Source organism: Phyllobates terribilis, unplaced genomic scaffold (genome assembly GCF_046119375.1).
Source record: "Phyllobates terribilis strain yellow unplaced genomic scaffold, ASM4611937v1 Scaffold_7__3_contigs__length_470593459, whole genome shotgun sequence".
Taxonomy (NCBI): domain Eukaryota; kingdom Metazoa; phylum Chordata; class Amphibia; order Anura; family Dendrobatidae; genus Phyllobates; species Phyllobates terribilis.
Window position 1 is genome coordinate 372,823,025 of NW_027362767.1, and position 9,919 is coordinate 372,832,943.

The 9,919-nt window shown below is 45.8% G+C and overlaps 1 protein-coding gene across 2 annotated transcripts in view; it reads right to left on the minus strand.

The window, feature by feature from the left end:
• LOC141154854 (fibronectin type-III domain-containing protein 3A-like) overlaps positions 1–9,222 on the minus strand; it is a 109,513-nt gene extending 100,291 nt beyond the window's left edge. For both annotated transcript variants that reach the window (XM_073641360.1, XM_073641359.1), the window contains exon 1: positions 9,053–9,222. The gene's annotated coding sequence lies outside the window, so the exon portion shown is untranslated. The remainder of the gene's footprint in view (positions 1–9,052) is intronic.
• Between the last annotated feature and the right edge of the window lie 697 nt (positions 9,223–9,919).

Below are 9,919 nucleotides of genomic sequence, written 5' to 3' on the forward strand. Positions count from 1 at the left end.
CTGTTGACACAAAATACTTACCTACTTCCTCATGCAAGAGTGAATGTGACCCAAAATCTTCGACAGACAACATTTCGAAATATCCCACATTTATTTTTATAGGCGCACACTATAGAAATATCCTTAGTTGCCTCACACGAGACAAAAAGAGCATCAGATATCAAAAAAGATCTTGACAAAAATGATAACTCAGGCCTTCTTTTTCTTTTCGTACCGCAATTCAAAAATTTAAAAACAGTCATGGGACCATTTCACCCTCTGTGAAATCCTACTGGAGCACCGAGACAGCTCTAGTCTTTAGGTAACTTGATGTGGTTTTTATCTTTTCCAGTTCTGAGGGTTAAGCTATGTATACTAAGGAGGGGCCTGACAATCCCCTCCACAATCCCCTCCAGCCATAGTTTTCTCCACATCTCAGTGGGGGTTTTCCCCAGTCCAGAAACATGTTTAGCTGTTACATAAACCATCTCCTCCTCACTTCCCAGGGGATAGAAACTAGAGATGAGAAAAACATGGGGTATTGCCCTTTGCCTCTAATCACATGGCTGCTTTCATTTTTCCAGCAAAACTTGTCCTGACAATCGTGTCACGAGAAAAAAAAGTGATCTATTTGGGATCACAAATCTATGGACCCAGGTGGTACCTCCAATATTACTCAGAACTTTTTGCAAAATTGCAAACAATCTTTGCATGCTTTATTAACATAATACAAGTTTACAAAGTCCACGTACCGATCCCCAGTTGCCCCCAACCTAACACTAACTGGTCCCCAGCCAGTCCCTGTATTTTTTGCTTTAGTGGTGACTAGAGATGGGAGAACCCGAACAGAAATGTTTGGCGTTTGTACCGGACAGACACTGTTCACGCCTGAATGCCGAAGAGAGACTTTTTCTTACCAATCTGAGTCTCCATTATTTTCAATGGGGATCAGGTTCTGGTGGGAGTTCAGGTACAGTTATGGTAGCCGAACTTTCTCAAAAGTTCGGGTCAAGTACCAGAACCCGAACTTACAACGGTCCCGCCCATCCCTAGTAGGGACAACAAAAAAAGGATACGTAGAAAATACAGTGACTGGAAAGCAAAATAATGGGAGTGGTGGAGGATCCCGTTCTGATGTTGTCTGGTCCCACACCCGTTTATCTTATCGATCCTCATCACTCCTGTCCCCTATCTTTCTAAGCTCCATTGCAAGAACAGTATGTGGGCCAGGCACAGACCAATAGTTCTTTCTATGACAGAAGCTGCATTGGGGGTGAAATGGGCCCCCTTACCTTTTGGGCTCCAGTATAGCTGCATAGGTTGCACCAATGGTATGTCTGTCCTTGCAACTAAGACGCCATCACTATGCTGCCCGAGTTTTTCCCATAGACTTGCATTGGTGAATTTGATCATAATCAAATATGTCTCAATTATTTATGGATGAGGCTTTATAATGCAAAAAAAAAACTTGAAGAAAAAAAAAAGCTGTCAAGATGAAACTGGAGAACAGTTGTAATATTCTTTGGAAAGTGATACAAAGCTGCTCATGGATTCCAGTTGGTTCTTGTTTTAATTTGAGAGGTATTTTATCACCCTTTACATCCTCAAAATAGAGGGGAAAAAAAAAAAAAGTTTTCATCCTTCTTTCTCCTCCTGGACTGATTTTTCATTCTCAAAATTCTAATTTCATTGGTAAAAATCAGTATTCAGTGAAGATGTAGCGCGCAGAGGGTTCGGTCGCTACAGAGGTATTGCATCTCACCCAGAGGTGTAATATCCCACTTCCAGGTAAGGATGGAGTGTGGCTCAGAACCCTAACACCCACATGCACTACACTACATTTCCGGGGGGCAGGGCGACAATGCACCCAAGAGTGAGCACAACTGCTCCTGTCCCTGGCTGGAGTGGGGGGGGGGGGGGAGGGAACACCTAGAAAGGGGGAACCCGGTAGTGTGTGGGTGGGGAGAGTAGATCCAGGGTGCACTGGAAGGGGAGTATATAAGGTGGGCACCATCTTGGAGTCAGAGAGAGAAGAAGACTGGGAGCAGGGGCTCTGTACGGGCTCTGCTCCGCAGGGAGGCCAAGTCTCAAGGCCTAAGCCTAGAGAAGAGAAGAGCTGCTGAGTTCAGTCAGAGAGGAGAGGAACGGAGGAGGTTCCAGGAGTGGAGTGAAGGGACACCAGGGGTGTGGACCAGCCAGTCGCCACCGTACGCCCGCCGCTACCAGAGTAGGGGGGTCAGGCCAAGAAAGGGAACCGGATCCCTCATCTAGTGGAGGAGAGCAACTACCCTCAGTTAGTAACCGGAGGCGGTGGCATTGCACGTGTTACAGCCCCTCACTACACCCGTTAGGAAGGTGCCATATAGGGCCCAGGGAAACGGAACATACGTTTGCCCGCCAAGGCTCGAGGCAGGTGGACAGAAACGTGGTCAATTGTGGGGTACGACAGGCCAGAGAAAGGACACACGAGTTGGCCGAGCCCCTCACCTGGTGAGCACAGTACGACGTGGGCAGCCATTACCTGCGCAGAAGTGGCTTGGAGTGTAAAACTGTGAGTAAAGACCCTGGACTGCATCACTGGACTCTGAGTCATTACTGTTGCTCCCGCGCACCATCACCCCCACCATCTGCACTCACTGCCCTGAGGCTATACTCCTCCCGTGGGGAGTTATACTACCCTCTGCTGCGCACACAACATTAGCCTCAGCGGTCTGCCCCGCCCCGCAGCGGCGGTTCTCAGTGACCGCAATCCAAGGGTGGCATAGTCGGACATTTGAACATTAAAAAACAAATAAAAAGATCCGCCACTGGTTTGACCACCCTGAGCCACGGGACCAGGTCGCCGCCACGGAGACTACAACCCCTAGCATTACACAGAGACCCGGCTCCGGGTATTCCCCCACACACGGCCCAGGGGGTGCGTCAAAGACACTTTCTCATTTCTGAAAGAGGAGTTGGTGCTCAAAGTTTTATGGAGATCTGTAAATGATGTTTTAGGAGAACTTGCAGCAGAATGTTGTTGTCCGGCTCTAGCTCCTCCTTCCGCCATAGAATTTTATAAGCACCAACTGTCATCTCCTATCTCTGTAATGGGGAAATCTGTCTTCACTGAATACAGATTTTATCCATGAATTGAGAATTTTGAGAATGAAAGATCAGTGCAGGAGGAGAAAGAAGCAGATTTCTCTGATAAGATATAGTGCGAAGTCTCTTATTTTCACGTACTATTGATTTATGAAATAAGGATTAAAACGACAGTTAAACCTTAAACTGGCCTTACATGCTGGAAAGATATCTCCCCCTACACAGGAACGCTTGTCGAGCACTCCTTTGTTCTCTATTTGAGCTTCCAGACTCCTCTGGCAGCTTACCTTAAAGAAACACAATAGAATAGGCCTCAAAGATCCCTCTCTCCCTGACATCTGAAGGGAAAGAGTCTGCAGGTGTCCCCCCCACCCCCCAGTCCACAAGCCCTCTCAGGTCCACAGGTCCCCACCTACGCACACACGGTCAGCAGGCCATCCAACCATATTAGATTGCTTGTCGAAATCAGCAGGTACAGCTGACTTATCTAATGAATACGGGGGCCTTACACGTGGTCCTTAGATAAGGAGATCTCAGGGTTTCTCCGGACCTCCTCCAATCAGAACATGACAATGTCTGCAGAGATGAGCCATAATGTGCAAATGTCCGTGGAAACCATTTCTCCTTCTTGTAGGTATTAGAGGACAAAGCAATATATATGCAGTATTGGCGGCGCACGTTAGATATTCATGACCCACGAGAAGCAATCCAGAAGAAACGGTCAAAGACTCTGGCAACTGAGAGGTTTCGAGAGGTAGAAGTTCGCTCTCAAGGGTCAGGTTTTCCCCAGAGTTACACTTTAAGGGCCCAAACTTAAGAATCTTTGTTCGGCAGTCATTTTAAGAAGCACTTAGCAATGCAGAGCGGCGAGCTAATCACTGAACATCGCAACGACAGGTAAAGGAGATCTGATATCTTCTGGAGAACAAGGAAATCTCTGTTCTTCTATGGGAAAGAGAGAGCATCTATATGAGCAAAAATAAAGCCAACCCAGCAAAGTATCAGCTTTCTCATTTTTTGAAAAGGCTATTTATAGGCAGGCAGAAGGTCTGCCAGGAAACACTTCTAGACGTTCATTATCCAATGTCATTGCCAAGGTATTGCCTGAATCCAGCCCAGGCCAAGAGGAGCGGTGAGGGTGGGTGAGCTTGTCCCAACAGTACGTGAGCAGGTAAACCGAAGTCGCGCTAGTGACGGCTTGTTCCATGTAATAATGTGGAAAGACAGACAAGGTGGAAAGAAAAAAAAAGAATGTTTGCAGATCTGAGGGACGGGCGGCCCACCTCGCCAGCAGAGCAAATTCACTCCATTACAATTTTTCAAGATGGATCGGGATTCATTGTTGTGGAATTCAACCTCAACGCCCTGGGACGGCTTAGAGAATGGAGAAGTTGAGGCTGAATCATATGGTAGAGAAGGAGCCGGTGCCAATTCCACAGCTGTTCCACTGAAGCTGTCCGTACTTGCCAAAGATGAGAACATCTCATAGGTAGGAACAGCTGGAGAGGAGAGTCATCCATTTCTAAAGAAAAGGAGGACGAGGCGGATCTTAAAGGAGAAGTAAAAAAGCACTTCCACCGATACTCTACTGCCCAATTCGGCACCTGTACCGCCGAATAAGCGGTTTGGTCACCCCACACGTCTGATTGGGTGGGAGAGGGTCAGTGGAGGTACACTTCCAACTCTTTTTTTTTTTTTTTTTTTAAATAGATTAAAAAAAATTAAAGACAAACTGCTTACTAAAAATGGTGTGAATTGATTCATCAGACTCGGTCCGGTGACCTCAACATCTGTAGGCTGCGAGCCCTGCGAACCGCCTTATATTACAGAATCCAATGCTCGTTTTTTTTATTAGCCGGCCTAGCGTGATGGCATCGTTGCGCCAGGCCGAGGGTGCCGGCAGGTAGGAAAGGGTAAGCACGACTCCAAGTCTGGCAGCCAAAGACTGAAGACGCGCTGCTGAACCAGGTCTTGTGAATTGATTCGTACTATTTCTGTTACCTGATAAATCTTTGCCGTTTCAGCACCCATCTAAAGAAATCCTGATTGGCTGCAGTGGTCACGAAGTCTATCACTGACCTCAGCGTTATATTTGAGGGCAGTATTCGGCAGCTCTGGTCATGTGGGTAGTCGGGGTCGCCGTCACTCAAGTACGGTAAACAAAGACAGGAATGTCCAGCAATTATCCTGCTGACTACCCACGTTACCGCTGCAGCCCATCACAAACCAATATAACTGACTGACGCTTTCATGTGGGTAATCTGGGATGCAATCACCATTGACAAGACAAGCGAGGAGCTCCGCCAGCATAAGAACCGAGCTGGATCTATCAGGTAAGTAATGCGTCTAATTTATTTCATGCCATTTCCTCCCGGTGAAATAGAATTGAACATTTTAAGTAGCTAATCCTAGAGGTAAATTCTGCCCCAATGCCCTCCCTTTTTCATTACGCTGCTGAATTCGTTCTCTTTCTTTCCCATAAATTGCAATACTGGAGTCAGAAAGACTCACATGACTGATAAAGCCTATATTTGGAGAAACTGTTGAGTCAGGCATTTCCTCTTGCTGTCATTCTGAGAAGGACGCTCATTTCCAGATAAGTGTCAATAAGGAAATTACGGCAATAATAATGTGCAACCTGGCACGAAGCGTCACTCTCTGCAACAAGGAGAAAAAGAAGGCACCGAGGACATGATGGCTACAACATATGTACAGATGTGTCCTATATAGCACAGCAGTCTATAAAAAAAAATAAAAAAAAAAGGCACTCAGACTGTCCTATTAGTAAGCCGCCCCATCACACAGACACTGTAAGGGCTCATTCATTAGGATAGATCCCACTATAGTCTATGGAGCTGTTCACACGTCTGTGCATTTTTTATAGACAAGGTTATAGGATGCAGTGAAACATGGAGAAGTCAGACTTTAATTCAAATCATTCATCCAACTCGTAAGTCTATGGGCTCCTGTAAAAAAAAAAATCCGATTCGGATGCGATCCGTTTTCCTTGAACTATTCGATAGGAGAAGCTTGAGAAACCTCAAATCAGTTTTTTGGGGGTTTTTTTGCATACACATAAAAATTGATGAAACTGACCAAACTTTGATGCTAAAAATTTACACTGTGATGAAAAGCACGGAAGAAAAACGTTCAGGTTTTTTTTGCATACGTAAAAGTTATGAGGGTAGAAGGCAGCAAAAAAAAAAAAAAAGAAAAAGGCTACATCAAATGCACCAATGCCGTCAAACATTGGCGTATGGCATGCCAAGGCAAAGTTCACATGACTGTAAAAAAATATATAATAATAATTAAAAAAACTGTCTGATTTTCATGCAGAAAACAGATGATTTTTCATCAGTATTGTCATCTGTATGACATGCACTTTTATACAGAAAAAAAATAAAATGTATAAGACCAGATACAGTTTTCTATGTTAAGAATCGTAACGTATCCATAAAAATCAGATGCTATGCACTTTATTCATTTTTGTTTTTTTTGCGCACCCATAAACTTGATTCTCACCTGAATTACGGTAGAGTTAGTGCATGCTACCATTTTTTTCATGTGGATATTCGGTCCTTGTCCTGTCCATGGGATGTTAGGGTTCCCCCCCCCCCCCCCATTTGTCAGGTCTCCAGAACAAAGCACACAGTCAATAAGTGGGTTGATCCATGTGTGCATGCAAAAGGCACGGCTATACCTAAGTAGTGCAAGTATCCAAACCAATTGTGGCCCCAAAGCTAATTCATCAGCACAGTAACCAGCGCCCCTGTCTGCCACCGGTAAAAACAATGGATGAGAACAGAGCAAGCGACCACCAAGAAGCGGCTGCTCCGTGGCCATATTGTTCCAAGTAGACACTGGTCATGCAAAAAACCCTTAAAAAAATACATGGAATTCATAGGATTATAACATTTTCCTGCACTTTACATTCATTTGCATCACTCCAAACTCCTAGATATAGCAGATGAATGGAACATTCTACTTTCGGTTAGGGCTCATTCACACAACTGTTTTTTGTGTACGAGCGCTGTCTGTGCTTATCACAAATCGCACTCATACTTATAATAGTGAACAGGGTTGTGCACGTTTGTGCTTTTTTTTTTTCCCACGGAAAATCGCTGAGACGTGTCGGATCAAAATTGGCAATGCAAGCCTGTGGGACCCTTGGAAAAAAAACGGACAGCACTCGGTTGACACCTGACTGCACCACTCCGGTGTTTTTTGGGTTTTTTTTTATTTCACCACTGGATTGGTGATTAAAATCCAAGTCCCCTGTCCCTATCTGATACTCCGCTTCCGGCGTTTTCATCTGTCTTCGCCCCTGCTCCAGTCTGTCTCCTGCAGTTTGTGACCTGCCAGTGTTTCATGGAGCGAGATGGAGGTCACTAATCAATGCCAAATCTTCAACATGTGCACAGGCCTTTTAGACAGAAAAAGGTGGAGAAACTTTTTTTTTTTTTTTTTTTTATCATGTACGAGAAAAACTGATGACACCTGGACCACACTCTGATGAAACTCTGATTAAAATCACTGATAAAACTTTCACGTTTAAAAAAAAGAACACGTGTGAATGAGGCCTTACTGAAATGTCTCGATATGAACAATAGAATTGAGAAGTTCTATTAAATTACTATCAATCATAATTGGGATGAGAACCACAGTTACTTCACATGAAAAGTCAGTACTGGATTTTGGCCACTTTATGACCCCTGTTCAGGATCATATTTGGGGAAAAAGAAAAAAAAAAGGACACTTGGATCTGAAAATATAGTAAAAGCAAATTAATTGCATGTATTTTCTTTATAGACCTATCAAGCAGGACCATAAAAAAGTAAAATTATGTCTTTACAACCTAGGCAAAAACTTTACCATACGCTTGGTGAAGAATGCCATGACACTTCCTTCCCATGGACTTTTCTGACTTTGGTGCCACTATGGTGCGGTGCCCTCCTGCCCTGCACAACTAGTATAACCCCAGGGCAAATATTCCTGTAAAGTCCAGAGTCCTCCATTCTCACAAGGAAAGGCGCCCACAGTGCAGCAAATATTACAGAACTCCATCTAGAATAACCACCTAAGCACCAAGAGAAGGAGCCTGATGAGACGACAATACAGGAGGATACTGGGAGTTATAGTAGAGAAAACAGCAGCAAAACCTTCTGATCATCCGTAACAAAACTTTTGTCACTTCCCAAACTTTTCACAACTGTTTACAATTAAAGAAAAAAAAAAAAAAAAAACACAAAGTTACAATGTGTCCACCCAGCGATGAGCAGAGATTAAAGCCATTCTGCAATATTTCTGCACCCCCAAAACTCACTCCCACCCCCACTTTTCTTACTGACATTAGAGACCGCCTGCAACAAGTAACTGTCCATAGGGGTGACGTCAACCAAAAAGTCAATAGCCCTTTGTTATGACTTGGACCAAAAGGAGAGGGGGGTAACCTGCACCGCCTGAATGAGGAAAGGGGTAAGAAAGAACAAAAAGTCCTAAAATAAAGAGGAAAAAAGGTAAAAAAAAAAAATCAGACTCAACTAAATGCAAGAAGGAACTGAAGGAGGAAAAAGGAGGAGGGGGGGGGGGGGGGAGAAAAAAAAAAGTGAGCAGGGAGGGCGCAGGAACCTCTCCATCTGCAGTCACTGAAGCCTACGTGGCATTTCCAGGAGGCAAAGACAAGAGGGAGGGGGCTACAGGCTGAGAGGGCAAATCCAGGGGTCTGCACCTACAATTAACCCCTTCTTGACACATCAGTGCAATGCAAAAAAGAAAAATCGGAGCAAGTCAGGACACAGCACGATCGTGATCGGTGACTAGAAGTGCATTGCTGCAATGTGTGCCACGGAGGAGGAGCGGGAAGGCGGCCTCGGATGCTCCAGTCTTCCTGCAGGCATGTGGAGCTGGGTGGAGGGTGATGCCGGCTGCACAGAGCCGACCGCGGGTACCCAGGAGCTGGGAGAACCGGAGCGGACCCCGCAGCCCTTACCTGTGTGCGGCCGGTGCCCCGGTGCCGGGAGGTGAGAGGGGATCACCCGGTGTCCGTTTCTTCCCGTGCTCCGCTCCGTGTCCCCCGGGGCCGCTGCAATCTCAGTGCGCAGCTCCTCCACTGCCGGGCTGCAGCGCCATGCTGGAATGCGGGGAGTGCGCAGGCGCAGAGGAGGCCGGGCACAGGCAGGAGGCCGGGCACAGGCAGCAGCCCAGACAGGAGCAGCCCACTCAGTGGCAGAGACAGCCCCCTCCTCTGTGCACCGCCAGGAGAATCCGAGCGACCCCCTCCTCCTCCTCTGTGCAAATAGTTTCACTGCATGGGAAATCCACACACAGCCCCTCATTGTGCACAGGCTGCTGAAGCCTGCACTGTTCTGTCTGCACACAGGCTGCCCCTTCAGGCTAAGCTTTTTTTTTTTGGTGGATCCGCTCCAAATTCCTCCTCAAAAACCGCTTGGAAAACTTTCTATTCATTTCTAATAAGGCTTTGTGCCCACGATGCAGAAATGCTACAGATTTTTTCCGCTTCTCCCTGGCAGGAAAAACGCATGCGGATTGTACATGCGGATTGTACATGCGGATTTTACATGCGTTTTTCCTGCGAGGTAGAAGCGTTTGTCAGGCGTTCTTCACATGCATTTCTGCATGCGGGTTATCAAGCGCTTTACAAGCGATTTTAGCATCACTTGAAAAGTACTTGACAGCTTGGTCACACTATATAAATCCATGCAACCGGCATAGATTTATATAGTGTGACCAAGTTAATAGTTGAAAAAAGAATAAAAATGGTAAAAACAAAAAACGTAATACTCACCTTCTGATGGCCCGCGGTCTTCTCTCCGGTGCGTCCAGTGTCTTGTACGGC